Genomic DNA, 23,820 nt, shown 5'->3' with positions numbered 1-23,820 from the left:
TCCTAGCATCACTGGATGTATAATGTTTCTTCATCTGCTAAGTAGAGGAATTACAATAAGTACCTCAGAATTCCATCATGGGAATCAGAGAGACACTGCATGTAAAAAGTATGACCAACATTCATCAAAAGATGAATACATAAATGTGGTGTAAACGTACAATGGAGTATTCATCCTGAAAAAGAGACAGAAATCCACCTGTGAAAGCATGTATGACTCTGGAAGACACTGTGCTGGATGAAATAGGTCAGTCACAGGATACAGAAGACTATACAGTTGTGCTTATATGAGATGTCTAAATTAATCATATATCCATCAGAAAGTAGAATGGTAACATTCAAGGGGTAAATGGGGAAGGTAGACATTGCTCAATAGGTATAAAATTGAACATTCCTAACCATGATATAGAAGTAAATCAAAATCACAATGAGATATCAGTTCATTCAAGTAAGAATGACTATTATCAAAAAGTCAAAAGGTTAACAAGTGCTTGTGAGGGTGTGGAGCAAAGTAGAGTTTTAGTGGGGCTTTTATATACGAGAGTTATGGAAAACATGGTGGACTAGTTCCCCCCAGATTTAGAGAAGCATTATCACAGGATCCAGCAATCCTACTACTGGATAAGTGACACCTGCACTCCCATATTGATTTTAGCACTGGTCACAATAGTAATTAATAGCAACATCCTAAGTGCCCATCAACCTATAAATGAATAAAGAAAATATGGGACATATACATATTTAACCACTATTCAACCGTATAAAGGAATAAACTGCTGTCATCTTTAACAGTATGGCTAGAACTGGAAGCTGTTATGCTGATTAAAGTAAGCCAGACAAAGAAAGGCAAGTGGCACGTCCTCTGACTCATGTGGAATCACAGCTGACCTCAGATTAGTCCAGTAGAGAATGTTGGCTAGCAGAGGTTGGGGAGAGAAGAAGGAAAGGAGGTATGGAGAAAGGTTGATCCAGGGGTGCTAATTTAGATGAGGAACAAAATTCTGATGTGCTAGTGAATGATGGGGTGAGAAGAGGTGAATGATAATGAGTTGTTTATTTCAAACCAGCTAGAAGAAAAGATTTTGATTTAGTCACCAGAAAGAAATGATATACATTTGAAGACTATGCTCACCCTGACTTGAACATTATCCAATATATGTGGACTGAATCATATACACATATGCATACATACATGAACACACACACACACACGCGCATATATATATACCTATTAAGGCTATAAAGTCAAACTTGTGTCCCCAAATGCCCTTTACTCTGGGTCTATCAACTAGAGCCTGGTCAACCTACAGGAGTCTTACTCATAAGCCTGACTTTATTCCTTCCTCCCCGCTGCTACTGGTTGCTAAGAGTTCTTCAGGTAGGGTTGGAATTTCTTACTCACTGCTCCACGTCCATGCTGGAATTTTGTCTCGCTGGAGCTTAAGTTGGACTTGTGCATATGTCACCAGTGGTGTAAGCTCATATGAGTAACTGACCAGCTCTCTGCAAAACTCTACTTTTCTGTAGTCATCCACTACCACTATCTGTTACAATTTTTCTGACCCCTCTTCTACGATGATCCTTGAACCTTGCGGGGGCAGAAGTTTGATTTAGGTGCCCTATTTAGGAATAAGCAGTCTATAGCCTCTTGTTCTCTAAATGTTCAGTAATTGTGGTTCTCTGTGTTTATCACCATCTGCTGAAGGAAGCCTCTCTGGTGAAAGCTGAGAGATGCACTAACCTATGTGTGTAAAGATAAGTCATTGTGAGTCAGCTTAACACTGTATCTATTTAGCAAAAACCATAGTAGGCTCTCCTTTATGTCCTGTGACCTGTCTAGCACAAGTTTCTAGGCCTGATATCAATGTCTGATATGAATAGGGTTCATTTTATGAATTGAACTTCAAATCCAAATAGAAAGTGGTTGGTTTCTTCCATAATATTCATGCCACTATTGCACCAGTGAGCTCTTGCCAGGCCAATTATTGCTGTAGCTGGCAGGGCTCACAGATGGGTAAGACTGATGACTAATTTTTCTCTTCTGGTAGGGTGCATAGCACCTTCCAGCACTTTGAAAGCTAGCCAGTAGTATGTTACTGAGTTGTGCTATGCAAAATATTTCTTATGTTCAGCAACATTGCACTGCGCACTTAAAAACTGAGGGAAAAGCTCAGGTCAAGTGTTCTTGCCAAAAACAAATACACAAAAGGACTGGAATATAGGAGAAGGAGGGCCTAGAGAAATGTCTCTCAGTGGTTAAAAACACTGACTACTCTTGCAGAGGACCTGAGTTCAGTTCCCAGAATCCACATGGCAGCTAACAACCACTTAAAACTCCAGTTCTAATGGATTTGATGACTTCCTCTGGCCTCTGAGGGCACTGCATACATTTGTTAAGTGCACACATGCATGCACAATACTCATACACACAAAGTAAATATAATAAATAAAATAGTTTTAAAAGAAAGGAGAGGGAGAAAGAAAGAGGGGAGGGAAATAGAAGAAGCAAGACTGGGAAGGTAAGAGAGAGAATGAGAGGACTTGAGTGATACATTTATTGGCTTAACTGTAGTGGTGGCCTCACACACAACACGAATATATGCCAAAATTCTTCACATTATGTACATTAAACATGCAGATTTTGCTTAATTCCACTGATCCTCATAAGGCTGTTTTAAAGACAAAATATGCCCAGCATAAAATTAGCACCATCTAAGTAAATTTCTGTTTTCGTTTTGGTCATTCACAAAAAGTCCTTTGGGAAGCTTGCAAAAACTGGTAGTTCCTTGATTTCAACCCTAGGTAACTGCTTTAGGGACATAGTCCCAGCATTAAAGTTTTAATGCACTTCTCATAAAATCCTAGTATGCATCCAAGATTGAAGACAACCGAACTGGATTATACAAATGCCATGGTTGGTGGGATTTTCTTTATGTCCACTCTGAAATATTCAGTGCTTAAAACTATGTATGCTTGCTACAAAAAAATGCTCAAAACTGCTTCTTCAATGAAGTAAGGAAGCATCTAGAGGAGCTTTTATGTTTAGCTGAATGAGGATGTGTGTGTGTGTGTGTGTGTGTGTACGCCTGGGCCAATAACATTCATGGGATCAGGATAAAAGCATAATCAGAGGATCCAATAGCATTTTCATAAATCTTAATTATAGGGCTAGGGATATAGCTTGGTTGGTTGAGTACTTGACTAGCATGAATGAAGTCCTGAGTTTGATCTGCAGCACCACATAAACTCAGTGTGACAGTGCACACCTGTAATTCCAGCACTCAGGATGCAGAAGCAGGAAAATCAGAAGTTAAAATCATCCTTGATTACACAAGGAAATTATGGCCACCCTTGGCTAGAGACCTTTTCTTTTATAAAAAGTCATATTAATTATAATTTAATAAATGGCTAATGTATCATATATACATATCATATGAGAAATAAATTTTTAATGAGTTGGAGAGCTAGATATGAATTTGGGGATTGCAGAGTTCCTCCCTAAAATATGGAAGTCTGGGAGAGACATTGTTTGCTACCTAGTCCGCACTTATGAAAACTTCTTTTCCTTCCAATCCTAAATCTGTCTCTCACTGCAAGGGCCATTGGGAAGAGAAATATTTATATCTAGCTTTCTTACAGAACCTCTGACCACATCTCCCACATGGAGCTCTTAACACTGCCCACATGCAGATGGATCAGAGGGAGGAAAAAGTGGATGGGGTCATATGGGGAAAGTGATCTATGAAACACTGATTAGACAAGTATGTGAGTATAGAAAGTTATACCCTCACCTTCCACACCTACATACTAACAAGTTTTTAAGAAGATATAGGGCTAGGGGATGGCCAAGGTACATTCCTTTAAACATGGGTGAGTGAGTTCTACAATTAAGATAGACAACTTAGGGTTGGAGAGATGGCTCAGTGGTTAAGAGCACTGACTGTTCTTGCTTAGGACCCAGATTTGATTCCCAGCACCCACATGGTGACTAACAACCTCCCAGAACTCCAGTTCCAGGGGTCCTAATGCCCTCTTCTGACCTCTCAGGCATTGTATGACACTTACATACATGCAGGCAATACACAAAATAAAAATAATAGAATATTTTTAAAAGATAGTACTCTACTTGTGTGCATATATACAAGTTATAAATAGGAATGCATGGTATCCACTTTATATTGAAATGCTATGTGCAACAGAACTTTAGGGAGCAGTATCTATTTTAAATTCACATTATAACATGTAGGTAGATATCTGTTGCTTCATGCCATCAAAATGTGCATATGTCTCTATGTTAAGTGTTTCAATGACTTCCCATTCGATTTGGAGAAAAAGTTACTAGCAATTCTCATTTGTGATGGTAGTTATTTTCTATATAATTGCTAAGAACACTGAATTAGTAAACTCTGAGCCATCCCTTCTAGACAAATGCAGCCTTTGTCTAGCCTTATTAGGCTAACATTTGCATCATTGCTAGCCTCGGGTCACATCATGTTCCTCAACTATTTACTGCATAGCCCTGTTTCTTTTCACAGACATTTAAAACATACGGTTGATTCATTTGATTCATTAACACTGAACTAACAGTTAACAGTATCATAACTCCAGCTTGAACAAAGATTTTCTAACAGAAATATTTTCTTTGTAAGGCACATGACAATTTTCTTGTGTGCATAGGAACCCGTCAGCATTTTAGAATTAAAAAAGGGCCATTTTAGAGATATTTTCCAAAATAGAAAAAAATGAGACAGCCTAAGCAAGAGATGAAGGTCTATGTAGGTTTGCTATGACATATAAAAGATGAGATAAAAATAAAGATAGTTTAGTCAACTAGTTTAAAGAACAAAATATATGTCTAATCAAAGTTTATCTGAGAATGTTTGGTTTTTGCCCAAGCTTTGTCTACATAGCACATGGTAATTAAAAGTACCAGACTGGTAGAACTAACCTTCTTGGATGTTTATCAGCCATACTTTGAGGCCTATACTACTCTGGTCAGAGGGACTAAAAGGACAGTTTTTGCTCTTTGCCTTCCAAGGTCAACTAAGTTCCTGGGACTATGGAGCATCTCTCAAAATGTCCTGTAACTGTGTGTGGTGAGTCACCTGCCCTCCTGTTCAGGGAGGCCATGGAGACCCCACCAGATGGACTTGAATCAGTGTCCTGTCTACAAGAAGAGGGTCAACTCAGCAGAAACATTTCCTCCATGCTTCCAAGTGAAGCAGCCATGATCGAGTAGGACCTTTGCAGAGGCAGGAGGATCTCTAAGTTCAAGGCCAGCCTGGTCTACATAGTGAGTTCCAGGACAGCTGGGGCTGCAGGGAGACCCTGTCTCAAAAAGACCAAAAAAAAGTTATTTAGAAAATTATTCTTATTAATGATTTTGTTCCTAACCAGAAAGTGCTGCTCATATGTACTGTAGTGACCACCTGTAGCTAAGGGAGACACAGCTATTGTTCTAAAATGATGGCCAAATTTGTTTTCTCCCCCTTTCTAGAAGCCTTTGAGAGGGAACTGACACCGATTCTCACCACTCCAACAACTCTTAAGTCCATATAAAATGTTATTTAGACAATTATTTCTTGTTGATGATTTCGTTTCTAAGTGGAAAGTGCTCCTCAGATGTAAGACGTCAAATCTTGGTGTGCAATACTGTAGTGCCCACCTGTAGCTAAGAGAAATAACCCACTATTTTTCTAAAATGATGGCCAAATTTGTTTTCTCCCCCTTTCTAGAAGCCTTTGAGAGGGAACTGACACCGATTCTCACCACTCCAACAACTATCAAAATGCCCGAAAGCAAATCCTGAATCCATCACTCTCAAGTCCAGCCTTGGCAGACAAAAGAAAAACGAGGAGGAACCCAATGGAGGGATGCTTTTGGAAGCTCTCGTGAAGAAATTCCAATGGATTCTCATATGAACATTTGAAATTTGCCCGTTCTGGCTTTTTTCTAATTCCTGTCTAGAACTTGTAATGCCAATTACTCTTGCCTTTACTTCACATCTCCTATTCACCAGTCAAGGACTTTCTTTTTCCCCTACAGATAAGAGTTATTCAATTTGGGTGTCTTTTAGATAGACCCACTAGAGGGATACCCCAACTGCCTCACCCTGTGTCCCTGTTCAGTATGGAAGAAGCCAGAGCGGCCTGCATTTGCTTTTACACCCATAGGTTAAGTCATAGCAGTCACTATTTAGATAGTCTTTTTTCTTGCTGTGTGTTTTTATAGTAGATGCAATCCCACAGACACTGGGCAAAAGTTCATGGAAAACAAATGATGCAGAGACCCTAAAAGTCAAAATGTCCTTGGGCCTGTTAGCAACGTACTCTGTTCCAAAGGCCAAAAATGTCAAAAGTATTTGGGAGTTTGTATTTTCCTTAAAATATTTTAGTGTTAGTTACCCAGAGTATATGGGAGGTGTTGGAGGGGAGGGAGTGGGCATGGATTTGATCAAAACACCTTATATGTACGTATGAAATTTTTAATAAAGTTTTTCTTTAAAGTTTAAAAAAGGGGGGGCATTTTGAGCAGTAAAATCACCCCTCAAAGAGAAATATACAAAGTAGTGAAGGTGTAGTTTCAAATGTTCCTGCAGAAGGACCTGACTTACAGTGTGAGAACTGAAGTAGGGAAGTAGAACAAGACCTGGTTTGATGAGCTGAAAACCTGCTCACCAAGTGATTCAACTTTTTAGCACTGCACACATCCCTACAAGACAGGGAAAGCACTGAATTAATTTGATGATTACAAGTAAATTTTACCCAGCAGGCCAATTTCCCACCATAGAAATCCATACACAATGACAACCAACTGTCTTTCACATGAGTCTTTGTGCCTGACCATGTAATTCAGATCTCTCTCTGTGCTGGCTGCATCTAGTTTTTCTGCCTGTGATCCTGATCCTCACTGGTTTTCTTCTCCATTCTTCACTCCACCGTCACTCAAATGAACTTTCCTCTCATAGACACATATTCTCCTGGAAGTTGTTGTAGACATAGGTGAAAATTTAACTTAAAACAGAAATTCTCAAGAAATTGCATGGGGCAGAAGAGAAAAGTATGTGTAGAGTGGGATATTGCATATCTTAAACTTTAATATGTTAATTACCTACATTAAAAGACTCTAAGGAGCCATCTAAAATTAGAAGTGTCTTCATGAATACAAACAGAAGGATAATATTACATGACAAAATATCTGGAGAGATCAAATACTATGGCAAGGTCAAATTAAGACATACAGAAATTAATCAAGGCTTTGAAAAGTTCATGGCCAAATATTTCCCCACCTCTGAAGATACAAGCTTAGGATTAGTAACAAAATTGTTTAATTATGCTTTTTCCTGGTGAAATAGCCTATGGCTTATGTAGAAGTTATATAATAAAAATGAAAATTTGAACTTTGTGGTAGAACAAAACATATCAAAGAGTCTGCTATAAATTACAACATTGTTGCCATCTGATATCTTATTATACAACATATTATTTGGACACATATGCTTATATACATGAGATATAGATATATATGTATTTTCATATGCATGGTATATATGTATATACATAGTGTAAATATGTTTTAAATTTATTTATAATTCTCCATTGTGTGAATCACTTTACAACTTGAAGAAACTCACAAATTAAAACACAAAGGGCTTGTAGTCCACATGTGAGTGTCTTTTACAGTTTTGAGAACTGAAAACAATGAACTTAACATTTTCTTGCTTCAAGCAGCTATTTGAAAGAGAAACGTATGCTTTCCTCATTAAGCCCTTATTATCTTTAGCTTCTATTTTAGTATCTGCTTCCAGGAAAGAGATCTAATTGCATTTTTTTCCAATAAAGAAAGTTCAGAAAACCAGATGTTAAGCTAGGAATTAATTTCAACACAAAGAGCATATATAAAAAGATAGACTTTCCAATTTTTAACATTATATGCAAATAAAATAATTCCAAATTGTTTTTAATCAATATGGACTTCCTTTAGGGATAGAGGAAAACACTACATTAGTCAGTCTTATTGTAAGAGGACACAGTAGGTGACTCAAATTCCAATGATCCTTGAAAGTCTCCAAATAACATATTTTATGGTCTATGTTTCCCTAACTTATTCTCAATTTAGCGTCTACCATTAAAGAGGCAAAATAAAAGATCATGTAATCAGAGTGACTTTTAACATGTTATAATGGTTTATAAGTCATTCTACTTTCCTGTTGTAGGTCTCAAAGACAGCCCAAGACCAAGGGTACTAAAAAGTAGGAGCTTGATCTCAGCAGGACCAAACAAAAGATATTTCAAGACAGAGGCTTGAGGGAAGTACAAGAGGCTGGATTGTAACCCCGCCCTCATGCATGATTAGAGAATGGGCCACTCAGCCTCACAATTAGTTAAGAAATGAATTCATTCTTAAAACTTCATTATACCAATAGTTAAACACTTTGGTCTAACAACTGGGTCATTGCCCAGTGGAGTTATCTAAAAGCAAGGAAGCTGAATTCTTTATTGGCATGAGTGATATACCCAAGTAGTGTATGACCAGGTGCTCTCTGATGGTGTGTAATCCCTGCATTCAGATGTGTTTACCCTTTGAGAGTTTAAGAGAGCGGACAGCAGGACATAGTTCTGTTCTGCCTGAGTGGATGTCTAAGATTAGGCAAATGAAGAGGAAATGAATTTCACCAAGAAAAAGAAAACTTAAACAATTAGAAAATAGGAAACCAGACCCTTGAGCAATCAAACCAAAGACTACTTTCCAAAGAGAAGCATCAAAAGAGAATAGACTGACAATTATGATTAAGAACAAGAAAGAAAGGAAACAGGACAAGAAAGAATTCATAATTACAAATATGAATGGAATTTAAAAATCAAAGCTCAGTCCCCAACAATTCTTCATCTGCTTCTTTATGCCAAGGCCCTATTTTATGCACTGGGGTTGGAGTAGAAACTACGGCAGAGCCCCTACCCTCATGGATCCTAAATTCAAAGCAAGTGCCAGATAAACACAAAGAATAATTGCCAATTATAGTTAGTAGCATGCAGTTTATAAAATAATGAAACACAGAGTGTCTCCTGGAGGCTCCAAGCAGGATGGGCAAGGCCTTTTGGAGGAGGTGAAGTGTAAGTTGAGACTAGAATGATGGAACACACAACACAAAGAGCTCTGCGTAGGCAGAGAGCCTTCTGAAAAGAAGGTGAAAGGACAGAGTCCATGGACATTTACACAGTCCCTGGGACAGTTAATCTCAGTTGTTATTTAAACCTAGCACGACCTGATAGACCTCTGTAATGCCTGCAGAGGATTATCTTGTTAAGGTTATTTGATGTGGGAAGATCCTCCCACTGTGGGTGGCACCATTCCCTGGACTGGGAACCTACACTGTATGAAAAGGAGAAAGTGAGCTGAGTGCAGACGTTCATGGTATTTTCTTCCTGAGGGCACATACACATGACTGGCTACTTCAAGTTCCCACTGCCTTGGCTTCCCACTCCAATGGACTGTACCGCCAACCGTGAGCCAAGATAAACCCATCTTCTGTTAAGTTGCTTTTGCCAGGTTGTTTTTATCTCAGCAACAGAAAAATTAACTAAAGCTTCCCACTCCAATGGACTGTACCGCCAACCGTGAGCCAAGATAAACCCATGTTCTGTTAAGTTGCTTTTGCCAGGTTGTTTTTATCACAGCAACAGAAAATTAACTAAGCAGTCCCTAAACTTGGGACAGAACAAAGGAAGCTGGTGTGTGCCCAGTCATGAGTGGAGGGTGAATGATTCTGTTCTTATAGAGGGAAGTATCCTGATCAGAGAAGGCTGCTCAGTCACAGTAAGGCATTTGAATGCCACTAGAAGGAAGCCACCAGAGAGGTGTGACTTGGTATAGTCCTTGGGGGAACTTTCTGGATTGTCCTCTGGAGGTCAGTCTAAGGCACATGCCAAAGGAAAAAGAGGAGCTCTGGGGGCTGTGTAGCAGTATCCCTAAAAAAGAGAGTGCTAGCTCCCACAGAGTTGTATTTGTAGATCAGGAAAGAGGAATATATACCACTCGGTGCAAATTGAGAACTAAAAACTTGGAATAATTTTCTAAAATATATATAAGAAAACATATATTATGCACTTACTATGTGCCTAGAACTGTATTTGAATCTAGGTGGTCCAAAAGACAACTTCCTACCACCCACATGCCTGCAATGTGTTTGGGGGTGCAAACTAACTAAAAGCTGAATAACTGAGGGGATATGTGGCGCAAGATGATCTTCCCTTTTATCAAAAACTCAGCAATCAGAGCCACAAATAAGGAAGGAAGGAGGGGGGATGGAAACACTGACACTGTGTAGCTATGAGAACATGAAGCCTGATACTTCCTCAGAAAGTTGGCTTTAAAATCTACCCGCCCCCCACACACTTTACTGCCACCCAGTTTATACAAAAGTAAGTTGAGAGGTGTCGGCATGTAATGATCAGATGGAATTTGAGGAAAGCATCTGTGGAGGGATGGAGGAGGGAGAAGGATCAGGTAGAGAGAGAGGTTGAACTGTGATGCAGGACAAACCTAAGGCAACCTAGCATGGAGCCATGGAGTGATACCAGAGTGCCCTACATGCGACAGAAATAGCCAGGCCTATCCTTTCATCTTTCAATCACCTCAGCAGATATACAATGTCCCTACAGTAGTATGAATTTGGAAGGAGAAGCCCTCTGTTGATAAGGTTGTCCCTGATCATGCTGACAGAGCAGAAAGTGCTGCTCTTGGGCCATGCATCCTCTATCCCAATGTCTTTTAGGGGTCAATAAGTGCGGGGGTGCTGAGAAAAGAAGTTCTATTCTATAGAAGCTGGAGTTTTGGAGAGGCACATATCCTTCCAGCTCCTTTACCGCTCCACTGATTTTATTCTTCTCTTTCTAAAAGAATGGTTGTACTCAAGGTCATCTTCCTTCCACTAAGTTAAGAACTGGTAATCTTCCCTTCCCTGAAAATTTGCTGAGGTCTGAATTAATCCAATGCTACTGTAAAAAGAGGTGTTAGGACTGAAAGAGGGAAGATGATGAGTGTGTGGGGTCACTCATTTCCCCTGATTTGACCTTCCTGAATGGGTCATGGAGAGTTCCTCATGGGTGAAGTAATTACTTGGAATTCTACAACTTCTATTTGGTTCAAAGATGAATACTTTCTTGCCAAAGGGTCTGAACAACAGAAATGTGAGGCAGCTTATACCTGGTCTTTGGTACAGTATGGAGAAAATATCAGTGGACCTTTTACACTGTGATAATTTATAGGCCATTGGAGGATTCTCCAATGAGCCAAAAAACATGCTTACATGAGTAAGTCAGGATCTGAATGAGTCCCACCATAAAGTTGCATTGTAGGAATTCAGACTATGACAAATTCAAGAGAAATAAGGAGGGACTATAAGTCATTCCATGTTTGTACTACAAACATTTAAAGAATGCATTTGAAATGAACAAGGAACGAATTATTGTTCACATCGCACTATATATGCAATAAAACCTTGCACATGCTGTCATATGAATAATGCAAAATAAAAGCTTTCAAAGGGGTCATTGGAAGTCATAATGACAGGATGAAGTAGACTCGTGTAATGATGTAACCAGCATTCAGTGAACAGTCTTAGAGAAGTGCAGAGGCAAGTAGACAACAGTGTTCCAAGTGTTTAAAATCAAAGCATTATGAATAAAAGTGTTGCTACCTTTATCTCACAATGGAAGAGACAAAAGTAGTTAGAAACATGCCATGTGGTGATAGAGAGCACAAAGAGGTTCTTGCCTAACCCTGGACCTCAAAAGAACAGGATGGGCATGGCACTATACAGCATCTTTAGATGTACAGAGCAACAAACACACACACACATACACACACACACAAATACCACTTTTCTATGTACCAGTCTAAATTGTCATTGATAAATCTTTACAACTTGAAGGGTATATTAATTTAACAGTACATTTTAAGGTGTTCATTAAGCAGGGAAGGATCACACAAAAATACATTTGCCCTGGATCCTACAGTCCCCCCAAATCACATGACTTTTAGTATGATTTTTTATTTTTAACCAACAAATGAAGAAAATTTCCACCTTTTCCTGAGCAGTCATATAAGGAAATATTTGTTGTTCTTTTCCTTCTTCCCAGTGCAAGACCAGAGGGCATACACATAAAAAAGGAGACTTGGGGCTGGAGAGATGGCTCAGTGGTTAAGAACACTGTTCTTGCAGAAGACCCGGGTTCGAATCCCAGCACCGCCATCGCAGCTAACAACTATAACTCCAGTTCCAGAGGATCTGACAGCCTCTTCTGTCCTCCGCGGGCACGGCACGACATGGGTGCACTTACCTACATGCAGGCAATACACGCATACACATAAAAAATAAAAATAAATAATTTTAAAAAATAATAAATAAATAAATAAATAAATAAATAAATAAATAAATAAATAAAAGGAGACTGGAGAGGGAGGCAAGGCAATGTAAGCAAACCACCACATACATCCCCACATACGCCATGCTTACAGATCCAACCTGAAACAAAGTAATTGAGGAATTGTGGAATGCAGCTAGGATGAAGGTAAAAGAGTCCTACCTGGAGGGAAGAAAGGGTTCTTCCAAACACTAGCAATTATTAGGAAAATAAATTACATAATTATGCCTCAATTCTAACATCTGCACACTTTAAGGGCGATCCTTGAAATTAAAGAATCTATTATTATTACTATTATTATTATTGGTATTTTTGAGACAGGGTCTTCCTATAGCCCCAGCTGTCCTGGAACTCACTATGTAGACAAGGCTGGCCTTGAACTCACAGAGATTCACTGGCCTCTGCCTCCCAAGTGCTGGGACTACAGGTGTGCGCCACCATGCCCAGCATAGAATTCCACAGACTTAAGTACCGAATTTTACAAGTGGCCAACATCATTTTGGATGATTTATCCAAACTAAATTTTATTCTAGACCTAGGAAGATACTACATTTTTAGTTCCTACAAAGTTTAAAAAAAAAAAAAAAAAAAAGATGTATAGCCGTAGGGTGACATGGCAGCTAAAAGTTACCTGTTGGAGAAGCATAAAGTGCAAAATACAACTGAAATCAGTGCAATTGTTGCTATGACTTATCTTTGCAGTTTTCCTCTGGAATTGACATAACTAAGGAAATGCTGAAGACCATTGTGCTCAATGGCTTATAAACATAAATATTTAAAAGATGTTGACAGCAATATTCTTCATAACCTATTACCTCATTCTTTTTGTGTGTAAAGTGATGGTGATTCACAATAAAATGTCAATTATAATAGACCTAAGTATTTCCAGTCCAGAAAATGGTTTTATACAAATACTTCTTCCAGCCCATTGTGTCTAAGTGCATTTACACCAAGTCATTCAAGAAGGTGCTAAGGTAAAAATAGCTTTCTGTTGTAGGACAGTGTCAACATTTTGATTACCTGTGACATCTAAGTCAAACCAGTCCCAAAATATGAATTTTAAAAATTTCTTTTTATTGGAAAGCACCTGGATCCTGCCTTCATGAGGTGAAGCCTTTGAGAGAGAACTGACACTGATTCTAGCCACTCCAACGGCTATCAAAGCACCTGAAAACAAATCCTGTGTCCATCACTCTCTAGCCCAGCCTTGGCAGACAAAATAAAAATGAGGAGGAACCCAATAGAGGGATGCTTTTTGGAAGCTCTTGTCAAGAAACTCCAATGGACTCTGATACGAACATTTGAAATTGCCCTGTTCGGACTTTTTTCTGGTGCCCTGTCTAGAACTTGTAATGCTAACTACTCTTGCCTTTACCTCTCCATCACATCTCCTAGGCATCAAAGACTTTTTCTCCCTTCAGATAAGAGTTATGCAATTTAGGAGTCTTTTAGATAGACCTACTGAAGGGGTACCCCAATTGCCTCACCCTGTGTCCCTGTTCAGCATGGAAGAAGCCAGAGCAGTCTGTGTCCAGGTTCCCCATCTGCAATTTGGGTAACTTCTTCAGAGGATGGTGTGATAAGAATAGGAGGTAGGAATTGGCTAGACAGTAAAAAGACCCCAAAGAAAAGTAGCCAGTTTCTTGGTTAAAAGTCAAAACTCCTTGGGCCTCTTAGCAACATACTCTGTTCCAAAGGCCAAAAATGTCAAAAGTATTTGGGAGCTCTTATCTAACCCCTAAAAGATTTTAGGGTTATCTCTTCAGATGGGGGAATGTCAGAGTAGCAAAAACAGCCCCCCCTCCCCCAAAAAAGAAAGGGCACACGAAATTGTCAAAAAAAAAGTGGTGGGGGGAGATACGGGAGGAGTCGGAGGGGAGGGAATGGATTTAATCAAAACACATTATATGCATGTATGAAATTCTCAATAATTTTTTTAAAGTTAAAAGAAAATAAAGATCCTTCCTTGTCTTCCACTCGTCTCTCCTGGTTGTATAAACGGCTGTCATCTCCAGATCTTTACACTGTTTATGCTATCAAGGTCCAGGTTTCCCCTTTTACAATGGCAATGCTTGTTCCTCACACCAAGTCTTATTCACACTTCACCTCTTTTTCTTAAAAGACTTTCTCAATTTTTTTTCTCATTCCATAACCCAATGCAATTAAATCTCTTCAGGACCCTGGAGTTTGCAAGTCTTTTTTCTAACATTTTTGCTTTTGGTATCTTAGAGCTGTTTACTTTTTATGTAAACCAGATTGTATAATTTTTGAAAATGTGAGCTGTATTCCCTCAATCATTTTATCCCTTTTAAACCAAATAATTGCCCAATAAATGTTTATAAAAAAAAAAGTCTTGAATCAAGGCCAGGAAGAGGCCTTGAACTTCTTTTCTCTTCCTTATCCGCCCTCTGCTGGCAAAATGAAAATGAAAAGCAAAGAAAGCACTGTAGATGAATACTGAAAAGAAATACATTTTAAACAATAAAATTTCAGTGCTATAAGATTTTTTTTCATTTGACTAAAGTAAATGGCTATGATTTGCTTCATATTGGAAGATATATTCATATGTAAAGCATATTGCTGATGAGTTAGGACTGGGGTGAAAAAATCTACTTGGAAATATTACACTATTTACTACCAATCAGATTAAAAGACCTCTTTAAAACATGAATTCAATCATCTACAATATCCAAATGAGAAATGTTTTCTATATTTTCTCTTCTTGTACGCTTGTGAACAAAATATACATAGACCGGATGTGAGTTCTGTTTGCAGCATTCATAGCAGAGTGAATGACCATCCAAAAAGGGTCTGATTACTGAATCACTGAGCCAAGATCAAAGCTAATACTTCCTACAGGACTTTGCCTTTAGTCATAACTGAAGAACATTTCCTCTCAAGTTTCAAGTAAAGCTTAGCAGATCCCAAGATCTCAAGATCTTCATAGACTGGACACTGAGAAAATCCTAACATATTAAAATAAAACAGGAATTACTGTACCAGTTTCAAATTTGTTGAAGCATAAGATAAAGCCTGATTTCTGTCATTAGGAAAATCAAGATAAATCTAGAATGATGAAAATGCCAAAAACTAAAAATAGCCATCCTCAGTGAGCACTTTGTATGTGTAAAATGTATCCTAAGCACTCTGAAAATATCATAAAACTCCAGGATAATACTAATTTCCACACATAATGGGTTCATTTGTTGCCTAGCTCTTATTCTCAACAAAGGATAAGAGTTATAATTCTTTTGACAAGAGGATAAGATTAGAGAGTGACACTTTCAATATTCTCAGAATACCTCAACATAAAATTTAATTAGGTATGCAGCAAGAGTGCCAATATACTTACATTGTGTTTATTAGAAATAAACAGATCATCAACCACACAATTAATAGCATACCCCTATTTTACTTAAATTTTTAAACCCCAATTTTTCTGGGTATTTGTATTTCTTTTTAAGGTTAACTTCCATATGTATATACACACATATACATATATACACACAATTCATGTATATGGAATTACCACCAGATCAAGGAATCAATTATACTAGAAGTTCAAGGCTCCTTCTCTGTCACCTTTTCATTACCTACCCTCCAAGAATATTTGTCCACCATAGATTTGTGCAGCTTTCATTTAATATCAATTAAGAATAAAGTTTATTAATAGGGTAAAAAAATTATTTTTATTGAATTTTTGTATATTTCATACAGAACATCTCATTCAATCTTAATTATCTTTATAGCCCTGAACTACAAAGAAATGGGTCTAACTAAAAGCAGACAATAAATGCTGAACATCTCAGTGTACCTCTTTCTAAAACTATATTTATTATTTTTATTTTATATGTATGAATGTATTGCCTGCATGTATGTAAGTGCTCCCATGTCAGGCAATATCTGTGGAGGTCAGAAGAGGGCGTTGGATTCCCTAGAATTGGAGTTACAAAGGGTTGTTAGACACCTTGGGTGCTGGGAACTGAACCCAGGTCCTCTGCAAGAGAAGTCAGTGCTCTTAACTACTGAGCCATTGCTCCCAGTCCCTCAATTTAACTCTTTCCATGTCTATATAAAATAGCCATTCTTAGAGAATTTTTAATGCCCTTTACATTCTCTAAGAAATCTGTAAACTCAGGAGTTAGGAAGACGGCTTGGTGGTTAAAGCTCTTGCCCTGAAAGCGTAAGGCCTGGAGTTTAGGTCCCCAGAACCCACAGAGCTACCAGGTGGGCATGGTGGCCAGCCTGTAATTCTAGTCTTGGGGAGTAGAGACTAGGGATCCTCCAAGCAAGCTGACTAGTGATAGTGGCAAGCTCTGTGTTTGCTTGAGAAACCCTGCCTCAGTGTCAACAAATAAGGTGGAAGAATGATGGGGGAGGGTTCCTGGCATGAATTTTGAGTTTCCTCATGCATGCGCACAGATGGGCATACACATAAACATTCATGACCACCCCTACACACATGTGCCATAACACATGAAACATGCATTAACACAAGTGTACATCACACAAAAAAATGGAAAAAGAAAAAAGAAATCTATAAACTCTGATACTTAACATAGTTTAAGTGTACATTTTATCAGTCAAGGTGTTCTAAGGAAAATAGCTTAATAGTTTCTATCATTAACATAAGCAAAGCTTATGTTAAAGTGTAATGAACAAGGCAGTGTTGGGGAATTTACATTATAAGAGAGAAACCAGACACTAAACAACCATTTACTAAAGGTCTTGCAAGCCTAGTAACTATAATATACGCTTAGAAATCCACTGCCAGGGGTACGTCCTGGCACTCTGTAAGCAATGAGCTCTGCCTCCAAACGTTTGGGGTAACAGAACATCTCAGACTTGCTACAGTGATTAAGTGAGCTTTTTGGAACACAATAAGGTGCCTTATGTGGTGGCTATTATTATCAACATGCAGGAAAGCTGCCAGAAAAGGATAAGTATATAATGGAATTTGAATATTGACCTGTACAAAGTACAAAAATCAACTCTTAAAATAACGTTCCATAGTCAAAATTGTGGTGCCTGAGTCTCACCCACAGACTCAATGTGCTCTTAATTATATGTGATAATCTTAGGAGAACTGAGAGATTTGTGTAAAATAAAAAGATCTTCAGGATGCACAAATCCCACTAAATTCAGAACTAACCAGACTGTTCACTTGAAATACCATTTCCCCCTTCTTCCATTTTTGCTCCTTGTGACCTCACTAATGATAAGATTTTAAATCTTGAAAGCTGAGCACCATAGACACACCATTAAAATTCATAGATCCTACAGAGTATGTCATAATGAGCCAGCTTATATATCATCTGTGGTAGTTAGCGTCCCCTCATTATGATAAAATATTGGAAATAATTAACTTTTAAAGAGAAAAAGTATATTTTCAGCTCACGGTTTTAGAGATTCCATCCCAAAATTGAACAGCTTATCGCTTTATTTCTTCGCAGTGGCAATGACAGGAAACAGAATAGCAGAACAAACTGCTTATCTCATGAGTCAGGAAAGAAAACAAGTAGAGGGTGGGAGTAAGGCACTAAAGTCCTCTAAGCTCTTTGTTGGACAATCTCCAGTAGTCTAAGGATTTCCCACAAGCCCTACCTCCTTAAAGGTCTGTAGAACATCCTAGTAGCATCACCATAGAAACCAAGGCTATGACACAGGGGTTTTGGGGAACGTGTGTTATTGTTCACGTGAGCCACTTAGTCAAACCACAGTGCTGTCATAAAGAGCTAGCTGCTCAGGTTCCAAATTTTTGTTCAGTACAGAGTGTAATAAAACAATATGGAATAAAGATACAGACATTGTAATAGAGCTTCTATAGCTCTTGGTTTTAGATTTTGCTTTGTTTCATTAATTTGATTTGTGGCAAAAATCTCATTACACAGCTGAGGCTGACCTCAAATTTATGACCCTCCTGCCTCAGCCTCCAGAGTGCTGAGATTACAGGTGTAAGGCTCTAATGTCAGGCTCTGATCTTTTGAATTTTTTGATAACCTCGTTTTTTTTTCACTCATTTAAGCAAATATTTATTAAATACTTGTGTGGTGGATCCTTGTTATTTCAAACTGCTCAAATTCATTGTGCCTTTTGGGGGAACATTGCTCTAATTTTCCCTTAACAAAGAGAAGCTGGTTGACCTAAACTCCAATGTAGTCACGTAACTGAAGCCAGACAAATCAGATTGTTCCATGTCAATGTCAGCCAGGAGTGCATCACCACTTTGTGCTTCTGGGAAAGCTGTGGTGACCAGTTTTCTTATCCCTTTGAACTATCAATGGTTGTATACCTGTCTGAAGTTTCCAGAAGCCTCCAGTAACCCAGATTATTTCTGACAACAGATGCAATTCATGAAAAAGTATTACAGCAAAGAAAAAAAGCAACAGAAAGTCTAGCATACTGGCAACTTTTCCCTATGGAGTGACTATAAATTCAGGGGAACAAAAACAGTGTACTCTTTTTCACAAGTAAATACAATTTCTAGCAGTCTGCCCTCATACCTGGTAGCAAAACAATAAATATAAAACACCTTGATGTATTAATCAACACAGAGCCGGCCCTTTCTCCCCATCCTCTGGGTTTGAGTCTGTGTCAGTGGTCACATGAGAGGACATCCGCCCCTGATACCTACCACCTTGCTGTCACCCCTGCAGGCATCTACTTCCCCACTAGGTTCCCACTTGCTCGCTGCCTCCCCTGTTGCCACCATCAAGCTCCTCCAGGTCTTCAGCTTTCTCCTCACAATCCCTAAGTCCTCCAGAAAACCTTCCTATTTCTGACTTGGCATGCCAGCCAACTACTTCCACACCATTACTTGAACACTGAGATTCACAGAATGGTTCCTGAAGTTTGGATGGACATGTTGACACAGGCCTCTTCTTAGACGGTGTATACAGCCCAAAAGTGAGTTTTCTAACATCTCTCTGCTGCAAGACTTACTCATTGTTGGGATTTTTCTGTATGTGAGGGCACCTAGGCTCTGTGGACTCCTTTTTAACTTTTTTTCCCTGAAGCCTGGGATAGAATAATTTACATGATGCCCTAGCCTTCTCAAGTGTATTTCTTAACATAAACTTAGCCCTTTGAAACTAAATAATTGGGGGAGGACACCTACTTTGAAACTAGAAACCTAATAATTTACTCTATTACATGCCAAAACACCATCTCCTAAGGCAACAAGTCTGAGTCCTTGAGCACAGACCTGAAATGAAGGACATAAAAGAAATTGCTGTCCTAGGGAAGAAAAACACAACCTGGGATCTGCCTTCAATTCATGCAGCAGAGGTTCTGGGGGTGCGGGGTGGAGAAGAATGGGAAAACACAAAATTAGGCACATACTGGTAATCAGTGAAGGAAGGTTGTCGTCCACAAAGTTTTGTCATATTATTCTTTCCATGATTTTATCTTTATTTTCATTGTTTGAACATACACATTGCCAAATTCTTCTTAATAAGGAAAAATATCACTTGCTATCAAAATAATAGTCTACAATGCAAGGACATTTAGGAATGAGGTCATAGAGAGCTATTAAAGAAAATTAAACTGAAAAATAACTTGCTCTGATTGGTAATTTTGAGAGATTCCTCTGGCTCTTGCACGTGGAGAGTTCCCGCAGACAGAACCCTAGAGTACAGCTTGGCAGCATATGAAGAAGTCCAGCGGTATGCAAGCTGGAGGGTCCGGGCAGAGAGGATAATGGGAAAGGAAACACCCAGGTCTCTTTGGTTGCTATGAGAATGCCCATTTGCCAAATGGGAAGCTTAGCAAAAGTACCAGAATTAGGAAACAAGATATTGGCTCAGGGCTTGGCTTTGCTGTGGGATTCTTGATGGGCCTTGAGAGTTAGCTGATTTCTGTGTTTAGCTTCCATACATATGAGAGTATGAGAATAATATAAAATAATGTGAAATGTTTTAAACAATAGAGCAATTATTAAATTAGTATTTGATAGTATGATATATGACCCCAGTAAACAACCCATAATAAAACATGAAAGTATTAGCTTCTGATTTTTGTTCTTGAAAATTCCTCAAGCCAGTTTAGCTAAAGAGGTATTTAAATTATCTTAGTATGGAAAACACTAATTTTCCTTTATGGTAACATATTCAAGAGTAGATACGTTCAGATGGTGACCGTAGTGCACATCTAAGCATGAGTGCTTTGTACAAAGAAACAGCTAGGAAGAAGCAAAATGAGAACAGAAATTTGACATGGGACCATTCATTTCATCCTAGCAAGACAGAAATCATGTTTCTCCTTCCAAAGATAAAAGGTGGTCACTAAAAAAGATGGAGCCATGATGCATTTAGAACAGAACATCAAATTTTACACTTGCAGGTTTTTTTTAAAAAAAATCTAAATCTTTGCTTCAAGCTTAGTTCTTACAATCTTTACATTTCCTTCTGATAATCCTTAACTATCATGTCTCAAAGGTGGTTTGAAGACAAGTGTATTATGTCCAAGTAACTTGCACAAGTTTTATTCTATACTTTCCATAATTTTTCTTCCTGTTAAGAAAGCAATGGCTGTTTTTCATAAAGATACATTGATCATCTATTACTAGAAGGGTATATGAGTTACTTTTCTTTCTGTTATGACAAAATACTTGACTAGAGGCAAATTAAGGGAGGAAGGCTTTGTTTCTACTGGAGTTTGAGAGGTTACAGTTCATCATGGTGATGAAATAATGACAGTAGGAAAATAAAGCAGTTGGTCATATTACATCCCTAGTCAGGAAGCCTTCAAGGTAGAGCAAACAGTCTTTTGCTCTTGAGTAAGAGGAGTTGTGTTAGTAAATATGCATTCTAGTTAGTAAGGATGCATCCTCAATACAGACTTCTCTGAATGGTTTCCAAAGCCCTAGGTCAGCAGAAGAAAAATTATATTTACATGGTGAGGTTTTAAACACCACTCGTTCAGGAGTCTAAGCACTGCCTCATTTCTTTGTTACCTTTAAATCTTATTCAGGCATCCACCTGAGTCCATGTGGCCTGGCAGGCAGTGAATTCATCCTTTCTCTCTCTCTCTCTCTCTCTCTCTCTCTCTCTCTCTCTCTCTCTCCCATCTCTCATTTACATGTCTCCAAGTAATAGAAAAAAACCCGAGTTTCTTTATCCACACTGGATACAGTTGGGATGCCCAGTGGCATCTTGAAAAAGCAATTTTGATATCGCTGGGTCACTTAGGGCAAAGAAGGCTCTTCAGGGGTTGACCCTCTTCTGATCCAGCTTCCTAGGAGAACACAAGGAACACTTTTAATGACTTCTGTGTGTGTACACCCTGTTCCCATACCTTTTCCTGTCTTGGGTTTTCCAGTCCTCTGTTCAACCTGCTCCTCTCAGAAGCCTTTGCTGTCATCTCTTAATAAATTGAGGCTTCTGCAAAGACTGAGAGAGAGATTTATTTCAAAAGCCCATGGTCTGGGCTCCTTAATGACAGAGAATGCATTGGCTCTAATTCCTTTTCCCAAAAGAACTGCAGGAGAGAGAAAAATCATGTAGCAATTATAGAATATAAAGTCAATCATTCTCTTCCTCCTGTTTTAAAAGTGTTAATATTGGTATTATTATTTCATGTAATAAATATAAATGTTAAAGTTTCTGAATGTTTAATAGCATTCCAAGGTGACAATGGCGTGTGACAGACATTGGGACACAGATATGTCTGAATCCAAAGTTAGAAGCTAGAACCAGCCAATATCAATATTTCAGAGGATGACTTGTAAAAAGGGAATATTATAAAATAAAAATAATTGGTGCTTAGGAGAGTGAGACATTAGCAGATAGATGCTACTAATGATATTAAGATGAACTAGCCATCTTCTGAAGAGCCAGGTTTTGCTCTTGACATTTTCTTTAACATAAGATTAGGAGAATAGAACAGGAACTCCATGTATGAGCATTGTACCAGTATTTACTAGTTTTCTATCCCAGGGTAACCTATGTAGTAGCTTAACAATAAATATTAAGCTCTCACTGTAAATAATCATATTAAGCAAATCAGTCTCTCTCAGAAAGGCAGGTATCACATGTTTTCTCTCAGATGTGGAACTTAGACTTTACAGACATAAAATTACATTTGTGAGACTGAAGAGATGGCTCAGCAGTTAAGAGTACTTAGTGCTCTTCCAGAGAACTCGGTTTTAAGTGGCTACCATCCAACCTTAATTCCAGTTGCATGGTACCTGACATCCTCTTCTGGTCCTTGTAGCTATTGCATACATGTGGTGCATTTATATGCATGAAGGCAAAAACTCATACACATAAAATAAAAATAAGTAAAATCTTTTTAAATATCATATTTGTACAGATGGTATTAAAGTAGAAGCAAAATTGGGAAGCAAAAAGAGCTAATGGAAAGGGGGGGATGAGAAAGGAGAGGGTAGTGGGATGTGGGGGCCATGCTCAAAGTACATAATAGACTTGTATGGAAATGACAATTGAAAAAAAAAATCTCCCTTTTCAGTGGGCCAGGAATCCTAGTGTGGCTTGGCTGGGTGCCTCCTGAGGTGGCAATAAAGCTCTCAGCCCGGACTTTGGGCACCTCAGTAACATCCTAGTTAATTCAAGCAATTGCTGCCCAAATTCAGATCCACGTGGGTTGTTGGGCTCAGTTACTCATCATGCCTCATAAGCATCTCTACTGCAGAGTGCACAGCAAGACAGCTGGCTCTTTTTAAAATGAGAGAGGTAAAGAAAAGGATGAGCAGAGCATGGTAGAAGCCAGTCATTTTATAACCTGATGTTATAAATAATGCCCCATTTTTTTTCTTTTATTCTTTTCCTTAGCAAGTATAGGACCAGCCCACCTATGAGGAAAAGGGTTGAGAAGGGCAAGTGTGAATGGTGGAAGAAAGGTTCACTAGGAAAATCACAATGACTGTCCACCACATGTGTTTACGGCATTGTGATCAATTTTTGGTTGATCTTCCAGACTGAATTCATATCCTACCTTTATCATTTTGCTAGATGTGAGACTTTTAATGAGCTGTCCAAACACTTTGTTCCTCAGTCTCTCATCTACAAAACAGGATTGATAATGGTATTTGTTTTTGAGAAACTAATGTGGATTATGTGAATAATAAACATTAAAAATGTAGAATAGTTATGGGGCAACTCCTTTCAATCTTTTTATATTGTATATGTGTATATTTTAAGAAACAAAGTGTCAAATTTTAAGCCAAGCTTCACGTTTCTGCTGAAAGTTAATTAGGAAAAGTCAGTCGAGGAGGGAGGGAGGGAGGGAGGGAGGGAGAGAGAGAGAGAGTTTTATTTAAGGATGTGATGCTGGATAGGTTAGCTATCCAGTGCATGGACCCACACTGAAGGGCATTTGGGAACATAAATTTGGCTCTACAGGCCTTACACACACACACACACACACACACACACACA

Source organism: Nannospalax galili, unplaced genomic scaffold (genome assembly GCF_000622305.1).
Source record: "Nannospalax galili isolate Female #2095 unplaced genomic scaffold, S.galili_v1.0 scaffold284, whole genome shotgun sequence".
Taxonomy (NCBI): Eukaryota; Metazoa; Chordata; class Mammalia; order Rodentia; family Spalacidae; genus Nannospalax; species Nannospalax galili.
This window is presented reverse-complemented; position numbering follows the sequence as displayed.